At 48.6% G+C, this 22,936-nt stretch overlaps 1 long non-coding RNA gene across 1 annotated transcript; it reads right to left on the bottom strand.

The window, feature by feature from the left end:
- Positions 1–11,633: 11,633 nt before the first annotated feature.
- Positions 11,634–22,561, bottom strand: LOC124507165 (uncharacterized). Its single transcript, XR_006960939.1, has 2 exons — positions 22,142–22,561; positions 11,634–13,231 (listed from the first exon to the last, which is right to left on the bottom strand). It is a non-coding gene; the product is annotated as an uncharacterized LOC124507165 (long non-coding RNA).
- Between the last annotated feature and the right edge of the window lie 375 nt (positions 22,562–22,936).

The following is a 22,936-nucleotide window of genomic DNA, read 5'->3' as shown; positions in this document are numbered from 1 at the left end:
CAAGAGAAGTTTATTCTCTCACTTTTTAGGAAGCTACAAGTCCAAGACTTAGCTGTCATCAGGATTGGTTCCTTCCAGAGACGCCGAGGGAGACTCTGTCCCATGTTTCTCTCCTGGCCACTGGCACCTGCCGGAAATCCTAGGCATCCCTTGGATGGTGGCTGACGTACAAGTCCAACGTCTGCCTCCACCTTCACGTGGCCTCTATGTCTGTAGCTGCCTCTGTTTCCGAATTTCCTTCTCCTTATAAAGACATTGGATTAGAGCCACCCTAGTCCAGTATGACTTTGCCTTAACTTGATTATATCTCCAAAGACCCTATTTTTTTTAATGTTTATTTATTTATTTATTTTGAGAGAGAGCACAAATGAGCGGGGGAGGGGCAGAGAGAGAGAGAATCCCAAGGAGACTCCAGACTGTCAGCGCGGAGCCAACATGGGGCTTGATCTCACGAACCATGAGATCATGATCTGAACTCATGAACTGTGAGATCATGACCTGAGCCTAGATCAAGAGTGCAATGCTTAACCAACTGGGCCACCCGGGGAACCCCCAAAGACCCTATTTTCAAGTAAGGTTGCATTCACAAGTTCAGGTGCATATAAGTGGGTTTTGGGTTTGTTTTGTTTTGTGTGGGTTTTTGTTATTGTTGTTGTTGTTGTTTTGGAGTAGGGGGAACAACAGTCAACCCTGTGTCTACAGCTGCAAAGTAAGAAAGGAATCAGGTTGATGCTTCAGTCGGGGAGGACTCAAGTGGGAGGTAACAGCAAGGTTCTTCTCTGGCCCCCGTGTTGTGACCTTCACCTTGGGATTCTAGAACTCAAGGCCCTTGGACTAGAAGGACAAGCTCCAGTCTGTGAAACCTGTGTCCACACTTTTGGAACAGCTGGAGTGGCTTACCTAGCCGGCAATAAGACCTGGGCCGTTATTATGGACGCTGAAGATTTTTGCTTGAAGGAGAGAAATCACACCCACTATCTTCTCAGTCTATAATGGAAAAAAAAAACTGAAGTCAAATTATGCTCCTGAAGTCCAACAGTTGGGATTGGTTGAGTCAGCCCAAGAGTCCAGCCCTGGACTCCCTTCAGTGCTCTGTGTACACGACGTTTGTCTTTAATACTTAATTCTAACAATACTGTTGTCACCTATGGGTGGATGGCAGGAATGGGAGAGACTTTATTTTTAAGTTTATTTATTTATCTTGAGAGAGAGAGAGAGAGAGAGCACATGAGAGCGCAAGTAGGGAAGGGGCAGAGAGAGAAGGAGAGAGAGAGAGAATCCCAAGAGTGCAGAGCCGCGTATTGGGCTCGAACTCACGAACGGTGAGATCGCGACCTCTGCCAAAGCCGAACGTCTAACCGACCGAGCCACCCCGACGCCCCAGGAATGGGAGAGACTGTACATCCTCTATAATCGTCATTAGCCTCCTTCACCAGCTCAAAGGCACTTCAAGTTTAAAAATGTTACCATGTGATATAGACCTGTCCTCAACCTTATGAAAGTGTGAATATAAGCATCTTTAGAAAACTCTGCAAATATCTTGAAACTATAGCACACGACCAAAGCTGATGCGGTAGGCGTGACACCCGAATGTTGTGGCTTCAGTACACAACCCCTGCTCACCCCCTCCCTTTCCAACCAGATTGTCTGGCCAGCCCCTTCCAGCCTGGAATTCTAGACTCTAATGGAATAGTGGCGATGCCCACTTCTGTCTCCTCCGTGCCTAGGACATGCCAGTCTCCATGCTAAGAGCTCTACACAGATTATCTCACTTTTCCTTCCAAGAGCCCTTTGAAGGGAGAGTTTCTGTCCCTGCTAGTAGATGGGGAAGCTGAGGCCAAGTCCGGCCCGCAGGCATGTTCTGGGTTTCCTTAACCTGAATGTCTCTAGTGGGGCAGGCACTCCCCAGCTGTCACAGGCACTGACATTTCTGCTATAACCACATTCGCTCAAACACGGAAGAGAACGTTTTCTTTTTCTTAGCAGCGTTATTGAGATAAAAGGCACACACCCCACGATTCACTCATTGAAGGCATACGGTTCAATGGTTTTCACCATATCCGCAATGGTTTTTACTACATATCGATTGTGCAACCATCAATCACCACGGTCCATTTTAGAACATCTTCGTCACCTCGTAAAGAAACCCTGTACCCTTTTAACCATCACCTCACGACCTTTCTATCCCCCTCCACCAGCCCGCAACAGTCATTAATCCACTTTCTATCTGTATAGATTTACCTCCTCTGGGCGTTTCGTGTAAGTGGGACCAGGTAACGTGTGGCCTTTGTGTCTGACTCGTTCCATTTAGCATCGTGTTGTCCGGGTTCGTCCGCACGGCTGCGTGTCTCAGCACCGCATCTCTTTTTTAGGACAGAATAATATTCCATCGTATGGATATACCGCATTTTGTTCACCCAGTCATCAGTTTGGGAGACGTTTCCTTGATCCTACACTTTCGATGGCTGTTACACGTGCTCTATCTTATTTAATCCTCATAGAAGCGCTATGAGGAAAGTGTTATTATTACCACTGTTTTACAGAGAAGGAAACTGAAGTGCGGAGAGATTGCCTAACTTGCTCAAAGTCCCCACGGCTAGTGAATACTCCTGCTCGGCCATTGCTCGGCCACGGAGTTGGTCATTCCCAGTGACACCTGCTTCCTCCTTTATCAGTCTTCCGAGGCAACACACACATACCTCAGCCCGCTCATGTATCCCTCCGTGGAATCCAAATTGGTGTGCCAAGAGCCCCCCCTCCTCCTTGCCGCTTCCCCACTCCTCACCCACACCCCTATGCTGACCCCCACCCAAACTTGGCTCCTTCTCCAGCCTGCTCAATTCACTCCCTCACTCAGGAACCTTCCAGAAAACCACTTTTCAAGGCAGACAAACCCCCTTTATTCGACAAATGACGTTTGGTCAACAAACCCCTTCAAGGGGTGTCATTTGAGCGCTGTAAAATCCTCATTATTTGGGACCTCACTCATTCAATATTTGTGATCCTTTCAAGAGGCTCTGCTGGGCTAGAGTATGATTCAGTTAGCAAGCTTTTCTCCGTTGTGAATTACGAATTCATAGCATAAACAAGATTGCAGGAGGCATGTTTCGACAAAGTGTTTTCAAACCTCTTCAAAAATTGTGGAAACACCCAACAGAGACCCAATAGCTGAGATGCGGACCACGCACAAGTCCTACCCAGTCTTTAAACAGGTCCCCTAACCATCCAACACACAACCTTGCTAAATGGGAGAGTGGAGAGACTCTCAGTGTTCAACACACCATGACGGCCTCCCTTTAAAATCCGTGGCATATAAGACTCACTCTGATTCTCCAAACCAGTCCTGGTCCTCAGCCTCGCTTCTTCCATGGAAAATCAGATTCATCAGGACAAGATAGTGAGCCTCAAAGTCCCTCTTGGGCCACACAGGGCTGAGAAGCATTTCAGATGGGTCTTGGGAAGGACCCGCAGGAAAGGAGTTTTGGAGAGAACTTCCAAACTTAGAGATGCCTCCTTCCGTTCACACAACCATTCATCTTCCCACAAAGAAATTGGACTTAGCTGAAAAGTCTGAGGACCGTGTGACCACCACCTGAGACAAGCACTCTAAGCCTTCAGCCGGCCGAGTGCCAGTTGCCTTGGATTCTGTGGTCCAGCGAGTGAAGAGAGGTGGGAAAGACCAGAGTGCAGAGTCTCTGCTGACCCTAGTGTTTCCAGAGTGAAACTTTCCACTTCTTTCTAGAATCTTAGACTCCAGGCTGTCAGATATTGTGGGTTCAGGCTGCCCCACCCTATCCTGGTTTAGAAGCTATTTTATTTTTTTTTATTAAAAAAATTTAATGATGTTTATTGATTTTTGAGAGAGAGAGAGAGAGAGAGAGAGAGTGCAAGCAGGGGAGGGGCTGAGAGAGAAAGAGAGACACAGAGTCCAAAGCAGGCTCCAGGCTCCCAGCTCTCAGTGCAGAACCTGACGCGGGGCTCAAACCCGTGAACCGTGAGATCATGAATGACCTGAGCTGAAGTCGGTCACTCAATTGACTGAGCCACCCAGGCATCCCAAGAAGTTAACTATTTTAAAGTAACGGAGAGATTTCAATCTTCTGTAGCATTCCAGGGGATGCCTTTTATCCTGCCTACAGAGCAGTGTTAGTGACATCCTTTGGGGGTGGCCCGGGTAGGGGTGAGAGAGCAAACTCAGCTGAACACAGAGGTTTATGACCCCCTGAACCTTGGCTTCCACCAGCCCCACTGGTGTGGATTCAAGGACTAGTGGGCAGAGAAGTGGGAACTGTCTTCCCAACTGGCTTTGTAGCCGACTTCTCTCTGAGCCCGTCTCTCCTGCCACAAAATGGAACACTTGGCTGGAAGGGACTACCAACAGCTTTCAACTCATGCCCTAATTCTGATCTTTTGGTAGAGGCTGCCCAGAGAACTGTGTCCAGAAGGATTTTGAGGGTTTAGGGGAGGGCGAGAACTGGGACCAATTAGCAATGTCTAAGGAAGGAGAGTCATGGCACCAATCCCTTGTCAGATGTTGCCACTCCTGACGTTGATATCCAAAGCCTTCTTCGGCTCCAATCTCACATGATTTTATACTTTTTCTTGACTGTCACCGTTTTCTTTGCCTTCCTCAAGGACCCATTTCGAGGGCCGTTCCTACTCCCTGGGAATTGACAGTGGTCTACAGACAGTTGCTTATAGGGTAGGGTTGGGCCATGCAAGTTAGGGACAAGCAAGGCCAGAGGAGGCCAGCTCTCCTCCAGCCCCTAGTGGAGTCTTTCTCTGTCTACACCGAACTGGAACCCACGGGGCACGGAGCACAGCCAATGTGGATGACCTGTTCCAAGATTACCCAATATGAGACGAATGTAGATTTGTGGCCTCTCTCCGCATGGTTTAGGCATAGAGGACTAAGAAAGCCAAACACCGTCCGAAAAAAAGTGAAAATAATTTTGAACAAGGACCGCTAATAATGGGGATAGTCTCCCTGTCTGGGAAGCGGAGGGGTTGTCGCAACGGTGCAATGAGGTAACACGTGCCAAGTGCTGCGCACAGAGCCTGGCACCAGTAATCAATACCTGATAAAAGCGATCCAGGGTTCATGGGATTATTCCCTAAGGTCACTCTCCGGTGGCGTTGGGCCCAAGGATATTAAATCTATTCCGAAACCAGCCCTCCCATCGGCAGGGCGGGAGCCCGCTATCTCACCGCCGGGGCCCCGCGTTGGCCAGTTCCAATAACACGATTAGTCATTTTTCATTCCTGAGATGTCTACCCATGGGTGGGTGCCTGTGTGCATGTGTGAGTGCGTATGTGCCTTTCAGAGCAGGGGAAAATCCATATTCTCTCTCTTCTGACCGAATTAATCAAATAAATCTTCTGTAAGGAGCTGCTAAATGAATCACAGATGGCTCTGCCCTTTTACAGGTTGCAGAAAGCACCCGTTACACTTCTTTTCATTTATCAGAGGAAAAAAGATGCCCTCGTGTGCCCCTTCCCACTTGCAATAATAATCAGAACCAGTCTATTTTCCGAGGGTCCGAGACTCATTTTCCAAAAATGTGTATCAATAGATGTAACAGCGGGGAGATTATTTTGCCAAGTTCCAGCCTCCAGCACAGCAAAGGTGCCCTGGCTGGGGAGAGCGTTTATAAAACCACATTTAATAAAAGAGAGTGTTATATTAAGTATGTTTGCTAGTGTATTTAAGCATATGGTTTCCATATCAGGCATAAAGATGGCAAACACATGCTTTACCTTCTTTCTAACCTTTCCTGGAGACGTCCTTTCCAGGGGGTGGTGGGACGGGAGGATTTGGGGGTGGATGTGCGTGTGTGTTTTGTTTTGCCTTTTACAACTCAGGCGCACATGGAAAAGCACCGAGGAATGTTCAGAAAACATGCGAAGACTCTGACTTTTCTATTTATGTAATTAACCCAAGAAACTTGCTTTGCGCACTTCCTTCAGCGGCCCCAACGTCCTCCCAGCGCCCCGTTGCCTCCTCCAAGGCGCTGGGGGCTGGCTGACTTTAAAGTGTGAATCAATTTCAGCTGCAAAGAACTTGAGCTCCTGGGTTTAAACGTGGTAAAGCAAGAGCCCCGGGGATGGCTGCCCGGCTTCGTGTCCGTGCGTCCCGGTTCGCCGGTGAGCCGCCGGACTCCGCGATTCGGTCTGCCCAAAGATCCCCTTTGGGTACTTGGGCTGGGTATTGGGGAGTCTATCTTTTTCCTTTACATCAGAGGCAACGGGCTGTGGCCTGTGGGCCTGGGGTCCCCAGAAAGGCAGCTGGGAAAAAGGCCTCCGGGGACCACCACCCTAAAATAGACTAAACGATCCCCTGATTTGGAGACAACCCCGGAAGCCAAAATGCCAAGCCAGGAAGGAGATTGGGTGGGGGCATCTGCAAGGGGGCCGCCCTGCCCACCCCCGCCAGCCCAAACAGATTTGCCTGAGCGAGTTATAAATCTACTGGTACCATTTCTTTTTCGTCACTTGCCTAATCCTGTGCCCTTCGTTTCATGTGCTGTAATTATTAACATCTGCTTTCTGAGCCTGGGCCGCGTGGAGTTTGCAAAGGCAGTTTTCAGTCTAGAACAATGGTGACAGCTGTTTCATTTAGCCTAGGGCCAGCACTTCCTGTTCAGTCTACATCTGCCCTCCTGTGTCCAATTTCTGTTTCGGGGTTTTGTGTTTTGTTTTCTGGGTTTCCCCCCCCCTTCATCTGACCTTACTATACGTTTAAGAAGAATTTCTAACTTAGCACTCCAGCTAGTATTTCTAGCACATATGCTTATTAGATTGGCGAGCCAGAGAAAGATAGGAGAAAGTCAGGGTTGTCTCCGGCAGCTAGCAGGGTGGAGGGCAGAAGCAGAAAGGAGGGCTGACCAGGGGCCCAGGGAACCAGACTCTAAGGAAATTCCTGGGCCTTAAGGTTGTAGAATAGGTTGACCTCTCGGGAACTCAAGACCCGGGGAAAAAAATGGGGTTAGCTTATCTGTCCCCTGGCCTGGTGTCATCTCCACAGCTTATGAGGTAAGGGGTCACCCAAATATCCTCCTGAGGGAACTGTGTTTCTGGGTGGCCACCAACACTCGCAGCCCCTTCCCCTTTGGGAACCATGCAAACTCATCAGGTGGGCCAAGATTCAGAGGCCCCGGATTCACTTTTTCCCCCTGAGTCACCAGCAGCGCAATAAAAACCCCTTCTCTTTTGCACAGGGAGGTCCGTGGGGTGGGGAAAGGATGTGGTGTGGATAAGAGAGTGAAGGAATCCACCTTCGGACGGTCTGCCTGGACCCTTTTTAGCATATATGACTCCGTGTGACTAAAGATTGTGGAGCGTGTGCCCCGCCCCTGGCCTTCTGTCCACCCCGCTTCTCCTAATTTCGGGTGATGCAAGCGTGGGGTCCCCAGCTCGGCTGGCATGCAGATGCCAGGTTATTATTTGAGACCCCACCCCAAGCACGGGGCTGGAGACAGACGCCAAGGTCTGCGAAAGCTGCCCATACTGATCGCCGAATCGCGCAGAAACCAGTCTGCGCGTGGATAATAGTTTGCAGGGATGGGTCCGTGTCCTGTGGGGGCACAGGGCAGGGCCCGGGGGCCAGGGCACCGGTGTCACCCCTCCGACCAGGACTTCCTGAGTCCGCCTGGGCTTCTGCCCATCTCCGGGCATCGGGACTGGCAAAGCCCCTGGAGATCCGCTGCCCACGGCCCCGTCTTTATTTTTCTCGAGAGATGGAGAAACTGCGCGCCAGGGAGGGGGAGCGCCTCCTACAGTTGCAGCTTGGCGGAGCTTGAGTGTATCAATAGAGGAACAAATGAAGGTGACTCTGTGTTGCTTCTGGAAGCTTCTGGAAGCTTCGTCAACATTTTATCTATCTATCTATCCATCTATTTATGAGAGAGAAAGAGAGAGCAGGCGAGGGGCAAAGATAGAGGGAGACAGAGAATCCCAAGCAGGCTCCACACTGCCAGCGCAGAGCCCGACGTGGGGCTCGAACCCGCAAACCGTGAGACCGTGACCGGAGCCCAAGTCTAGACTCAACCGACTGAGCCACCCAGGCGCCCCCTCTTTTTCTTCACCATTTCTAGATGAAGTGTCTCTTTCAATCCCAGACCCTCTCTGCCCTTCTAAGTGGCTCACTTGAAAACAGCTGGGGCCCGACTGCCCCCTGGGAGCGGTGAGCGAGGTCGAGAGCTAGAGAGACCCCAGCTGTGGCTCTCAGTGCCGTAGGCCCACGACAGCTCCGCTGCTCCCGGCTGCCAGCAGAGAGCCGGCCAACTCCAGCAAGTCTGGAAGTTCGTGCTGACTTGACCCCCCGGGGTCAGGGAGGTTCCTGGCACGCCGTCGAGGGCCCCCATGTCTTTGCAGGGGTAAGCGGGCAGAAGGAAGAGCTCAGGTGTGAGAGAGGTGGCTGAGAGGGTCCTGCCCCCCACCCTCCCCACCAGGTGCTGGGGGTGCGGAGCGGAGAAGGCCCGGGCCCCGGGGACCCTCACCACTCCCAACCCTTGACTGGAGCCTGGAGTGGCCGAGAGGCCTGACCCGGCAGGGATAGGGGGCACGAGGGACTTTCGTTGAGCTCTGGAATCAAAATGGAGGAGGGACCAGATGGGGCTGGGCCTGGGCCCCTTTGCCCTGCAGGAGAGCCTCTCCCCTGCGCCCGCTCTCCCTGCCCTCCAGCCCAGCCCCTTCCCCGCCTCCCCCTTCTCACTCACTCCTTTACTTCTTAAAGTTAATTGCAACTTTTTTCTCAGCGCTCTGATCTGGATAAGCCACATCTCATTAGAAAAAGATTTAGCAGGAGCCAAAGCGGGCTGGAGAAGGAATCCCTAATCAACAGAGAAAAGATTTAGGTGTAATTGCTCTCTCCCGCCTCCCCGCACCCCCCCCCCCAGCCTCGATCTTTCTCTGCTCATTAATCTGAAAAGAAAGTCGCTGCCCAGCGTCTCGATGTTCAAGTATCTGCTGTGGCGGCAAACACATCAAAGCGCTTTGGGTTTTTCTTTTGCAGGGGGTGTCTGTATGGAGAGCTTTGGTTGTTGGGGAAGGTGTGGGTGGGTGTGTGAACCCTTCGGTTGGTCAGGCGTGTATGTGTGCGAAGCTCTTTGGTCATCGGTGTGTGTATATGAAGTGCTTTGATTATTGGATGGGTATGTGAAGCCCTTTGGATTACTGCGTGTGTGCGTGTGTGTGTGTGTGTGTGTGTACGTGCGCGTGTAAAGTGCTTTGGTTGTCGAGAGGTGCAGAGTAGTGCGTAGTCCCCCTTCAGTGTGTGTATGTGTGTGTGCGCTGTGCTTTGTTTGTTGGGAGGGGGGTGATTCCACAGGCACTAGTAACCCCTCTGGTCCCTTCCTCTCGCCCCAATTAAATCCCAACAGATGTCTAAGCGGTGATACACGGCCAATGAATTTAGCAGCAGACCATCTCCCCAGGTAGGACCTTTGGGTCTTCACCCATCCAGCGATGAAATGACAGAACCTTTTCACGCTCTTCTCCCAAATTCGGAAATGTGCTACGAAGACCATGCTTTCCTTTGTAATGGGGTGGGGGGAGGGAGAGCTTTTCAGTGGGTAATTTTTTCATGGAAAAAGGACTGCATGCTCGAAGAGAAGGAAAGAGGCAGTACCACTCCGATGACGTTGAATCTCACGAGGGACGGGATCATGAAAAGTCAACCCCTCTCGTACCCCTGCCCCTGGCTCCCGCCTGAATCCCCGCCTACGAGTAATTTCCGTATCATTCCAACTACAGGCCGCGCTTGTCTGTTCCACAGCGCGGCTGTGGAATTCGCGCTTTGCTTTTCTCACTTAACAAAATATCTGAGATCGTTCTGATCCCTAGCAGCATGGATTGACGCGAAGGCTGTGTTTTGAATCCATAAAATTAGTTAACTGAGAAAATCATGAAGGCCCTCTTATCCTGAGCACCAGCCAAAGTGTTGGGGAGTCAGCTCTCTCCCCAGTAAAATCTACTGATAGCAGCCTGGCATGGTGCTACCTCTTACCTGTATTGCCTCGTTCAGTCCTCAGCAGACCCAGGGAGGGAGTTATTCTCCCATTTGCAGATGAGGACACCGCTGCGAACGGAGCTTGGGAACGTGCTGGAGTCACACTGTAAGCGGCAGGGTCAGAATCTGAACCCAGGCAGTCGGAAGGCAGAGCTCTGGCCCTCAACCACTGCCTTCCAGAAGAAGACAAGGAACTGTCTGGGAGCTGGAGGTAAAGGGGGAGTGGCCGAGTACCCCCAAACCAATGGGAAACCAGAGCCCCAGGACCTTGGGTCTCCCACCCACTTTGGCCCAGCCCAGGCACCTGGTCCCCCTCCTGAACCCCAGGGACCAGTGTCAGGGGAATCCAGGCAGAGAGTGGTCCCATTTTCCGACCTCAGCCCCCTGTGGGTGGGCCCTTGGCTGTTTCTCTGAGCACAGCCCCTGCGCACTTGCACCCCTGACCCCGAAGAATTATCAAACGTAAATATTGGCAACAGAGGGGGAGCTCCCTTGGAAAGACCGAGTTTCGGTTCAGGCCACCGAGTTGAGCCAGGGGCAGTGAGGCCATGTTCTAAATTGGAAAGCAAGGACAGCATCTGGGCGCCACGGTGACCAGAGCCCTGGGCCCCAGATCTCACGGGGGAAGGGAGGGCACAGTGCCCGTCACCTGTCACCTGGCCCTCCTCTCCGCTCTTGGTCCTGATTGGGCTTTCGTCTATTGTGCAGGTGTTATGAACACTCCTGGCGACGACACCGAGGACAAAATGGACACGAAGATTTGCAGAGCGTGCGGAAGTCCCGTGTGTGACCCTGGAGGAAATGAATCTGGGGAGGGAAGGTTTTCAAAGGCACCAGTGACCTGCTCAGAGCAGGAAAGACCTGGGGGGTTATCACCTCCGCTGCTGAGCCCAAAGGGAGACCTTCCAGGCCTGTCAGGGTCCCAGCAGATTATCCTCAGGCTCCATGAAGTCGGTCTGTCCCAGACAAGGCGGAGACACACAGACTCTTAAAATATAGAGCCGTGTGCTCACAATGTTTATCAAGGCCGAGATCAGAGCCATCCAGGGCAGTAGCCACTTGCCACGTGGGGCTGTTAAGCACTTGAAATGTGGCTAGTCCAAACGAAGATGAGGTGTAAGTACAAAATCCACACCAGAGTGTGAAAACTTGGAGAGAAAATCAAACACGAAGTATCTTGTTAACAATTGTATATTGATTAGATATTTAAATGATGATATGTTGAATATACTGGGTCAAATGAAACCAAATAGAAAAATGAAAAACGGAGCATAAATGTACTTTGATTCACCTGATCCCTTGACCTTTTTTATTTATTTTTGAGAGAGACAGAGCGTGGGCAGGGAGGGGGCAGAGAGAGAGGGAGACACGGAATCCGAAGCAGGCTCCAGGCTCCGAGCTGTCAACGCAGAGCCCGATGCGGGGCTCGAACTCGTGAAACACGAGATCATGACCTGAGCCGAAGTCGGACGCTCAACTGACTGAGCCACGCAGGCGCCCTTCCTTTATCTTTCTTTTTTAAGTGGCTACTAGAAAACTTCAGATTACGTCTGTGACTTACATTTGTGGCTCCTGTTACATCTGTGTTAGCACGGGCCTATAACACCCCCTTTTGTGAATATTGTTATTCCCATTTTATTGATGAACAAACCGGCTCAGCGGTTGAGTGGCTTGACCAAGAACATCGGCCAACGAGCCACAGAAGCCAGAATTCACATCACGAGAGGCCAGTGCGCCTGGCTGGAGAGGCTCCTAAATTTGATGAAACTCTTAAACTGAGATGTGTTGTTGTTTTGACAAGAGCTTATGCAGAAGTGCGTAGTGCCAGCAGGGACTGAGGCCAATTTGGAATCTGCGAGCGCAAAATAAAAGCCTGCGACTTGGTTATTGGGGTGGCCTCCCAACACGAGTCAGGGATGTTAAGGTGCAGGATACTTCTTGGTGCATAGAAGCGCGGGTGGGCTTCTCAGTTCTCTGAGTGAACTTGGGCGGCTCCCTCCCCCTCTCTGGGCCTCAGCTTCCCCATCTGCGAACGGAAGGGGCTGCATCAACTGTTCTCTGAAGTTCGTCAGGATCCACAGTGCATCTCAGCAGATGCCCCCCTCTCAGTGGCTGAGAGTGAGCTGGAGAGCAACTCACTGGGTCCTTGGGCAAGCGGTGTCTCTCTTGTGCCATCTGTGAGATGGGGACGAGGACAGCATGGGCTTCAGAGAGCTGCTCGGAGGGCTAATGAGATCATGCAGGCGGTGCCCTCCGCGCATGCCTGGCGCACGGGGAGCACCCAGTACATGCCTCTCTCCTCCTCACTGTAGCGGCATCCGGGTTGACCAGCTGGCTTGGATAGTTCTGGGTCAGTAGACGCAGATTCACAAGCAGTGTCTGCCTGGGAGCCTCCCCCTAACCTGACTCACTCAAAGGCTGAATCTGATCAAAGGCAGGAGCACCTGATCTTGGCTTCTGAAGACTTGGTTACGGCTGCAACTCGTCTCCCTGATGGCACGAGTGACGGAAGCACCCAGGAAGAGGGCAGCTTGGCGGGGGCCCAGAGGACGGTATTGCAGAGCGAGACCCAAGGTTCTTGTAACAGAGCGTCTTCTGGCACGTTCTGAGGAAGCCGGGAAACTTCCACTGCCCAGGTGCCGTGTTAATTTCTAGCGTTCCTTCTTTCCCTCGGTTGTAGTGGTCCAGCGTCACTTTTCCATCCTTTGGAGGAGGGATGTAGATCCGGGGCCACAAACCTTCCTCGCCCCCATTTTCCCCCACCGTGGGAGGACTCTGACCTTGCTTGGTTCTTCTCGACAGCTGTTTTCATTTTTTTACCCTTGAATTGTGGGTAAACAGTCTCTCGTATTAGATAAACGCTTTATCAGCTCAGCAGCTCACCCTCTACCTACAACTTCTTTCTCACAAATACAAGGCTGCATTAAGAGTAAATTAAACCGGATTTTTGTCTCCTGGGTTGTTATTTTGGATTTAATTGGGAGGAACCTGGAGTTCAAGAGTGCAGGCTCCCAGCTGTCTCTGGCGTGAATCGGCTGCCATCTGCTGGGCAATGCTGGTATGACACGGTCTGCACGCCTGGCGCCAGCGGTGAAGAGGTCCATCCGTTCAATCAGGAAACACGTATTGAGGGGGAGCCGTGTTCCAGGCGTGGTTCTAGGCACTTGGGCTTCATCGGTGAACAAAACTGACACATGTTTCTATTCTTCTGGAGCTTACGTTCTTGCAGGAGGTAACAGGCAATCGATGATAAACAATAAAGAATACCGTAAGTTAGAAGGGGGTGAGTGCATGGGAAAAAGAGGACAAAGTGAAACATGTAAGGGAGGTGGGAAGTGCCGGGTGGGGGAGGTGAGTTGCAATTCTAGAGGGTTTTCCCGGCCAGCCTCATTGAGAAGGTGACTTTTGAATAAAGGATGGAAGGAAACAAAGGCGTCTGCCATGGAAGTATAACAAGCCTTCCTCATAGAATGGATGTAAGTACAAAGGCCCTGGGGTAGGACTGTGCTCTGTGCATTCAGGGAGTAGTCAGGAGGTCAGGGCAGCTGAATGGAGTGAGCCAGGGAAGAGGAGTCAGAGAGGTGCTCAGAAAGGGGGAGACGAGCCAGATAGTGCAGGGGCTTGTGGGCCGTTGGTGGGGTTGACTGGCTTGGGCTACCGTCACAAAACATCGTGGTGGCTTACTCAACAGACGCTTACTTCTTACAGTTCTGGAGGCTGGGAATGCCAAGAAAATAGAGTCAAGCCATGTGGGCCGAGGTGACGTGTGTGTGTGTGTGTGTGTGTGTGTGTGGTCTGTGAGTGTGTGCATGAGCGAATGTTTGAGGATGTGTTTGTCGGGGGGGGGGTTGTGTGTAGGTATATGTGTGTAATAGGGAGCAAATACTCAGTGACTGAATGCTTCATTCTTCCTTTATTTATACCACAAGCTTGCTTCCTCAGCATGTCTGCTGGGACAGTTGAGGCTTCTGTCAAGCCCCTCAGTCTCCTTTCCCACCAGCTCGGCCCCAGACCCTGTAAGCGGGAAGGCTCTTGTCCTCTTGGCATATTTACATACAGCAGGCTGACTTCTTCCCTCAGTCCTGCAAATGTCCCTGGATATCTTGTCCCCTGCAACTTCCGCTGCTCGCCCCTCGTCTCGGGAGTGGAGCCCACCCTTCCCCTGGTTTCTTACAGAGGGCAAGACCCACCACAGCCCCACCCAAAGGAGATGACCATCTCCCGGAACCCCAGAGTCGTGAGTGGGCTCAGTTGCCCAGCGTAGAGAGGTCAGAAGTGTTTGAGCCGTGGCAGCCAATTAGGTGGCTTTAAATCCCACACTTGCCGCTTCCCAACTTAGGGATGGGAGGCGAATTCTTTATTGTCTCCCAGCTGCTGCGCCAATGGGAAGGTCAATACTCATGGAGTAGGTGAGGGGACTAACGGGATCTTTCCCTCGTGTCCCTGGTATTTTACTGAGCACCTACAACGTGCCAGGTGCTGGTCTAGGCGCTGGAGGAACAACACTGAACTCTCAGGAAGTGTATATTCTAGCAGGATGTCATGTTAGCTGTAATAAGATGTCAAACTTTCAAAAGCAGGTGCTCATGTTTCTAAAAGCACGTTCGGTACACTCCCGGTTGTTATAATGTGTGTGTGCGTGTGCATGTGCATGCGTGTGTGTGTGCGTGTGCATGATACCAAGGGATAGATACTGGAGACACTAAATAGCACCATTTGCATTTACTTAAAAAATACAAACCATGCTGTATAAATATTTTTAAGATGTATCTCAATAGTAATATTATTAAAACATTCACCAGAAATATAAACATTAACCACTTCAGGATAACGATCCCTGATGAGAAACAGAGGGGGGAGAAAAAGAGAATGGGATTTGGAACTAGATGTTTAAGCACATCTGTAGCATTTTATTTCTCTGTAGGAAAAAACCCGAAGCAAACGTGGCAAAATAATAAGGTCCATTGACTATTTCTAGATTTATTACACCATCCACTAAATGCAAATACGAGTCCTACGTGATAGGTCCTATTTCTGATTAACCTATCAGTAAACTGAGGCTCAATGAGTCATTGCACCAAACAGGAAGCTGGTAATTGAAAGAAAGTGTAATTGAATTTGAAGTCTTAGCTCATTGCATTAAACCATCCCACCTCCCGAATGTAGGTTAGTAGAGAACTAGATGCTACCTGCTATTATTTTGTTGCGAATTTTTGTATCTGAGTTCATGAAAGATAGTGGACTGTGGTTTTCTCTTTTGATTATTAAACTGTATTTTTTAGAACAGTTTTAGCTTCACAGCAAAATTGAGTGGCAAGTACAGAGCGCTCCCATATAACCCCTGCCGGAACACATGCACGACCTCCCTCACCATCAACAACCTGCACCAGGCTGGTACGTTCGTTGAACCTACGCTGACACATCATTATTGCCCTAAGTCCACAGTTTACATCAGGGATCACTCTTGGTGTGGAATATTCTAATGACTGGTTTTGCTGCCCTGAAAGTCCTCTGTGCTCTGACTATTTGTCCTCCCTCCCGTCAACCCCTGGCAGCCGCTGATCTTTTTACTGGTTCCACAGTTTGGCCTTTCCAAGAATGCCATATAGTGGGACGAATACAATACAGAACCTTTTCCAGACTGGCTTCTTTCACCTGGTGATATGCATTTCAGTTTCCTCCACGTCTTTCCGTGGCTCGGTAGCTCATTTCTTTTTCGTGCTGAATGGCATTCCATTGTTTGGATGCCCCCACAGTTGGTTCATCCGTTCAGCGACTGGGGGCTTACTGTGGTCGCTTCCAATTCGGGACTCTTAGGAACAAAGCTGCTATCAACATCTGCATGCGGATTTTTTTGCGTGTGGACGTAAGTGTTCAAGCCATTTGCGTAAATGCCAAGGGTTGCAACTGCTGGATTGCATGGTAAGGGTATGTTTCGTTTTGGAAGGAACTGTCCATCCATCTTCCAAAGTAGCTACACCATTTTTCATTCCTACCAGCAGCGAACGAGAGGTCCCGTGGCTTCACGTCCTTGCAAGCGTTTTGGTGGTGTCAGTGTTTTGGATTTGGGCCATTCTAATAGATGTGTGGTAGTGTCTTGTTTTAGTCTGCATTCATGTGATGACTTATGATAAGCTATTTTTTTTTCTTCTCTCTCTCTCTTTTTTTTTTTTTTTTTTTTGCCATCTGTGTATCTTCTTTGGGAAGGTCGGTTCAGACCTTCTGCCGGTTTTTTAAAGCCAGACTGTTTGTTTTCTTATTGTTGAGTATTAGAGTTATTTGAGTAGTAGTCCCTTATCACATGGGTCTTATGCAAATATTTCCTCCCAGTCTGTAGCTTGCTTTTCTCATTCTCTTGACATTGTCATTTGCAGAGCAGAAGTTTTTAATTTTAATGACATCTAGCTTACCAATTACTTCTCTCATGAATGGTGCCTTTGGTGTTGTAGCTAAAATGTCACTTCCATACCCAAGATCGTCTAGGTTTCCAGCTATGTTCATGTGCCCTTCTCTTTCTAGTTTCCTAGTGTGGAGGCTTAGATTATGGATTTCAGATATTTCTTCTTTTCTAATATATGTGTTCAATGTTATAAATTCTCTTCTAAGCACTGCTTTCCCTGCAGCCCACAGATTTGGGTAAGCTGCAGTTTCGTTTTCATTTAGTTGAAAATATTTTAAAATTTCTCTTGCGATTTCTCACTTGACCCATGCGCTATTTACAAGCGTATTGTTTTGTCTCCCAGTGTTTGGGGATTTTCCAGCTATCTGTCTGTTATCGATTTCTAGCTTAATTCCACTGCGGTCCGAAAGCAGACATCGAATGCTTTCTTTTCTTTTAAATTTGCTAAAAGTGTGTTTTATGACCCAGAATGTGGTCTACTTGGTGAATGTGAGCTTGAGAAGAATGTATTCTGCTATTGTTGGAAGAACTTTCTCTAGGAAAGCCCTTGGTGTATTACTCATAGTTCTTAAAAATTCCTGGTCTGATTATTCAAACATTCCTGCTGTATCCGACTCTGGTTCTGATGCTTGTTCAGTCTCTTCAAACTGTGGGTTTTTTGTGGGTTGTTTTTTTTTTTTTGCCTGTTAATAAATAGGGCTTCAGGGATGTATTGGTAAGGCGGGGCGGGGTGTAGGTTGTGGGGAAGCAGTCTTTAGCAGTCCAGGGGCATGGACTGTGAACTTCACAGGTACATCTGTCCCCACCCACCCTCGATTTAGGTGGGAAAGGATGGGATGGAGCTAGAGTTGTGTGTTCCCCTTCCTTTCCACGAAGGACTGAACCAGGCTGGAGTTCAGTATTTCTCCTCACCCACGGCGATTAGGCTCTGATAAAACCCCAATAGGTTAGTCTCAAGGAAATAGCTTCTCTCCAGGGCAAGTCTCCTTAAGAACAGAACTATCTTTACAATGTTCCCTTTTTCCACCCCTCCTGCTGGAAGCACAAGGGGATTTTTCTGGGATGTTCACCGTGAGAACCTGGTGGCGCTCCTGGAGATAAAACTCACAAAACCGTGAGGGCCACCATGATGGAGGCCCCTGGAGTTTTTAATTCACAGACTGGTGTGCACTGAGCCTCCCACGCTTTGTCCGTTACACTTCCGGGTTCCTCCCCCTCAACCCTCTCACTGATTTCCCCAGAGGTTTCTGCCAGTGGGTTTCTGCCCTGGCAAACTGTGATTCTCTCTATCCTCTGGTCTGTGTCTCCAATTGGGGGGTGTGGGGGGGGGGCGCCGTGGTTTGCCCTGTGACCTCACTACTTTGATGGATCAAAGAAGAGTGGTGCATTTTTCAGTCTGTTCGGCTTTTTATTTGTTGGAATAAATTGGTACCTTCTAAACCCCTTCGTTACCAGACTGGAAACCAAAAGTCTCCTCCCTCGTCTTTGCCTGGTTTGGGTACATGAGGAGAGCACTAGCTTCACTACGGGAGTTGAGGAATGTTCCCTCCTCTTCTAGTTTCTGGAAACGATGATGTAAAATTGATGTTAACTCTTTAAACGTTGGAGGAATTCTGCAGGGAAACCAGCAGAGACTGAAGATTTCTTTTTCAGGAGCTTTTTAAATTTTACAAACTCAGTTTCTTCGATGGTTGGATGCCTTTTCAGCCGGTCTATTTCATGTTGGCTGAGTTTTGGTAGTTTGTGGTATTTGAGGAGTCGTTCCATTTCTTTTAAGTGGTCATTTATGAACGTAAAGATGTTTAAAGTATCTGCTTATTATCTTTTTGACAGCTGCAGGATTCATAGCAATATCCCCGGTCTCATTTCTGATACTGGTTATCTGTGTCTTCTTTTTTTTGTCAGTCTTGCTGGAAGTTTATCCATTTTATTGATGTTTTTGAAGAACCGGCTTCTCATTTGATCTTTTCTGTATTTTTCCATTTACAGTTTCAATGATTTCTGCTTCTACCTTTATTATTTCCTTCCTTCTGCTGACTTAGGTTTGGTCTTCTTTTTCTTAGAAGTGAGAACTTAGGTTGCTAACTTGAGACATTTTCTCTTTTCTACCGGGAGAACTCAGTGTTATAAATTTCCCTCTCAGTTCTGCGTTAGCTGCACCCCACATAGGTTGATGTTATATTTTAACTTTCGCTAAAGTTCTATGTATTTTGTAATTTCCTTTGAGATTTCTCTTTGACCCATGAGTTATTTAGAAGCACGCTGCTTAATTTGCAAGCAATTGTCTTGCTGTCTTTCCACTCACTGAATTTTAATAACTGTCTCTGATATTATTTTACCTTCATGAGAACCACACTTGGTCTGTTTGTTCTACTGTTATATCACCAGGGCTGAGAACAGGACAAGAGTATGTGTTCAAAACATAAGGATGAATGAATGATGGAAATATTTAACCTTAAAATCAACAAAGAAAACACTAATTTGAAAAGACATGCACACCCCTATGTCCATCACAGCATTATTTACAATAGTCAAGATATGGAAGCAACCTACTTCCATACGTTGGATGAATGGATAAAGATGTTTTATATATATATATAAAACACACACACACACACACACACACACACACACTGGAATATTAGGCAGCCATAAAAAAGAATGAAACCTTGTCATTTGTAACAACATGGATGGATCTAGAAGGTATTGTGCTAAGTAAAATAAGTCAGACAGAGAAAGACAAATATTACATGATTTCACATATATGCGGAATCTAAAAAACAAACAAAAAATAAAAAACAAAACAGGAACGGTCTCATAGATAGAAGAACAAACTGATGGTTGCCAGAGGGCCAGGGGTGGAGGGATGGATGAAATAGTCACGTGAAGGGGATTAAGAGGTACAGTCTTCCAGTTTTAAAATAAATAAGACACGGGGATGTAATGTACAGTATAGGGAATGTCATCAATAATATTGTAGGGGCGCCTGGGTGGCTCAGGTGTCCGACTTCGGCTCAGGTCATGATCTCACGATTCATGGGTTCGGGCCCCGCGTCCGGCTCTGTGCTGACAGCTCAGAACCTGGAGCCTGCTTCGGATTCTGTGTCTCCCTCTCTCTGCCCCTCCCCTTCTGGCTCTCTCTCTCTCTCTCTCTCTCAAAAATAAATAAACATTAAATAATATTGTAACAGTTTTGTACAGTGACAATGGTGGTGGGCTCATCGTGGTGGCTATTCCATAACGTATATAAATTTCAAAACACTACATTGTACACCTGAAACTAATACAATATTGTATGTCAATTATCTTCAATAAGAAAAACAATAAAGACAAGACTAAAAGCTAAAAAAAGGGAGAGAGAAGTATCAGAACATCGATGGTGATTATCACTGGCTGAGGAAAGACAGTTTTCTTTATTTTCTTCTATCTTTCATACTTTTGGAATTCTCTGAAGCGAGCTTATACTAATCAGGAAGGGCATTAGAAAAGTGTGAGCTACTATTTCTGATCATTTTCATTCCCTGCCTGGCAGGTTATATCAGAATTCAAATTGCTGGAAAAGCTGAAGAAGACGGGCAGGGCTAAAAAGGCCCTCAGGAAGGTTCCGGAGCTGACCTGACCCACGCTCCCTCGGGGACACAGGTAAGGACCCTGCCAGCCATCACTTTTGCCGGCTTCTGAGATTCCTGCTACAATCACTCTATCATGTACATTTCACGTGACAAGGGTCCATTTCATCCTTCTCGCCGCCCAGAGGCCCCTACGGTTCTCGTGAATTAATGTTCATTCCAAGAGATCTGGTTTGCCGTTGGAAAGAAAATATCTATCTGCCTAAGTCCAGCCATCAAAATCCCTTTAACAATTCACTTTAAGGTGTTTCCTTTCAGGGCTTGTGGTGTGCAAAAGATTACAAGAAAAAAAAAAATAGGAGGGAGCAGAGAAGAGACACTGTAACCTTGTCTGGGCTTTTTTGTTTTTGTTTTTTTTTGGTTTTTGTATATAACCTTATTTCACACCTTTGGTCACAACCTCTTCATGTGTTTTCAAGGCAATTTCTTTGAGAAGCCGAGCAGACAAGACACTGACGGTAAAGTTGGCCAGGGGCACCACCCACACAGTTCTTAGGTGCAATTTCTGAAGATGATTGAATAGGCTTTTCTACTTTTGAAAATAATGCTGAGAACTTGGATTACATTTTTGAAATATGTTCATTCAATAGAGAGATTGCCCAGATCTGGAAAGTTTTATTCCTTCCTTTCCTATTTGTGAGGTGACGTGACGTATTGTGAGGCTCAGGGATTTCCTGGGGGCCCAGGATTGGGCAAGTGTGTGGGTGGCCCCGAGCACCCTTCCTGGGGAACACTCCACATACAGCGGGAAGGGAGAGTGGCCAGCAGCTACCTTTTCCTTGGAGCAGAGCCAAAGAAGGCGTCAAGATCAATAAGCACAGCCATGCCGATGTGTTGGAGTCTTTTTTTTTAAGTTTGCTTATCTATTTTGAGACAGAGAAAGAGAGAGAGAGAGCATGTGGGAAGGACAGAGAGAGAGGGAGAGAGAGAATCCCAAGCCAGCTCTGAGCCATCATCATGGAGCCCAACGTGGGGCTCGATCTCATGAACCAGGAGTTCGTGACCTGAGCCGAAAGCAAGAGTCAGACACTTAACTGACTGAGCCACTCAGGTGCCCCCTCTGATTTGTTAGAGTCTTCAAGAATAGCCAAGGACATGAGAATCTGGAAAATAATGACATAACCCGGTGGGGGGAAAGTGAAAGAATCCATATCTCGGGAGCAGTTCATATGAAATAGAACAGGCTCTGCTAACACTGGCCAGAAATAGATACTGGAATACAAGCCAGTCTGCCCATTAGAAATCATTTGAATTCTACCGTTCCTGGGCATCTGATTTATTTATTCATTTAATTTTTATTAACACCTACTGTTCAATTAAATTCCAAAACATGAATTGCCCCTCCGTGGCTCCCCGATGGACACGATCCTTGCTCCCTGTGGGGACTGTTCACCAAATAGTTCTGGCTCTCCGCTTTCTCAGAATGCAAGGATTTTGCTTTCCCTGCCTGTAAACGTCAGGCATGGCCATGAGACGCGCTCTGGCCGGTGACGTTTGTCCAGAGTGACACTTTGGGCAGACACTTCAGCCAGTATGTTACTCACTCCCTCTTCCTCCCTCTTCTGTTGTGACTGTGGATGTGTGTGTGTCAGGAGGAAGCTCTCCTGGGCCCCCAGAGTCAATGACATACAGAGCGCCCCTTGCGGACCTGCCCTGGACAGGTAGCACGAACAAGAGAAGGCATTTGTTGTGCAAGGCCACCGAGATCTGGTGGTCATTACTGAAGTATTACTTAGTCCGTCCTCAATGATGGACATGCCCACACGTGCGCACACACATACACACACACACACACACACACACTTACTGAGCACCTACATGTGCAAGAGAGGGACCCAGGGGCAATGGGTGACAAGACACAATTTCTATCCCCAAAGTTAACACGATGGTCTGGGAGATAAGATATCTACACCATGCATACTGATGATGACACAGGAGTGGATAGTTCAAGAGCAAAATGACAAGGTGTTTGTGTCGCTGTAGCCGCAGAAGGAATTAATCAGATGGGGTCTCCAGGACGAATGTCGTGCGTCTCCTCTTGACCGCCCCAGATGCCCTCTTTACCTCCTCCTCCCTGCTCTCTGCCCCGCGAGAGTGACTCACCTGTACTACATTACGAGGCTCCTGATGGGGTTGGGTCGGCGAGGGAGGTGGGGGTTGGGTGAGGGTGCAGCACAAGATCCCAGAGAAGAAGGAGGCTGAGGCTGGAGTAGTCATTCCTTTGGCTCCCTTCTCGCAGGGTCACTCAGGCTGGCTAAGGCCCCCAGCCGACGGGCCCATCTCCTCTCAAAATGACCCTCTCCGTTCGACTGTCTCCTTCCAGACTCCCGTGACGCTCTCTGCCCTTACCCATTCAGGCCCACGGTGGTAAGAGTCCCACGGTCATTTATTGGCCCCGTAGCCTGTACTATCCCATTTGGTTTCCCTACACCTTTCGTAAATAGTTCTTTTTTTAAAGGAGTTGTTAAATTATCCTATTCTGAGCATGCCATCTGTTTCCTGATAGACCCTGACTAATAGATCTTGCTTGGGAGAGCCAGCAGGAAATGATCACGCTTGGTCTAATTATAGGGTCAGCTGGTGAGAGGCGGAAGGCTTTAAGAAATGATTAACTCTTCGTTAAGAAATGAATTATTCAATGGCTTCGTGTCTCCCACCCAAAATGAAAAACTCTGCTCTAGAGAATAAAAGGATTGGAGGCGAAATACTGGCCTCCTCGCACCTATCGAGAGCACAAGGGGGCCAGTGTGGAGTCTCTACCTTACCAAGCCCTTTGCAAATGCGGGACCACAGGAACCAACTGGGAATCACGTCATCTCCAAAGCGCTTTCCCAATCCTTCTCTGGCAAAGTGACACAAGATTTCCAACCACTATTTTCAACTTGACTCTGAGGCTAG

The sequence above is a fragment of the Lynx rufus genome, unplaced genomic scaffold (genome assembly GCF_022079265.1).
Source record: "Lynx rufus isolate CCGP_SWC_20201006 ecotype Redwood Valley unplaced genomic scaffold, mLynRuf1.p SCAF_11, whole genome shotgun sequence".
NCBI classification, from domain to species: Eukaryota; Metazoa; Chordata; class Mammalia; order Carnivora; family Felidae; genus Lynx; species Lynx rufus.
This window is presented reverse-complemented; position numbering and strand designations above follow the sequence as displayed.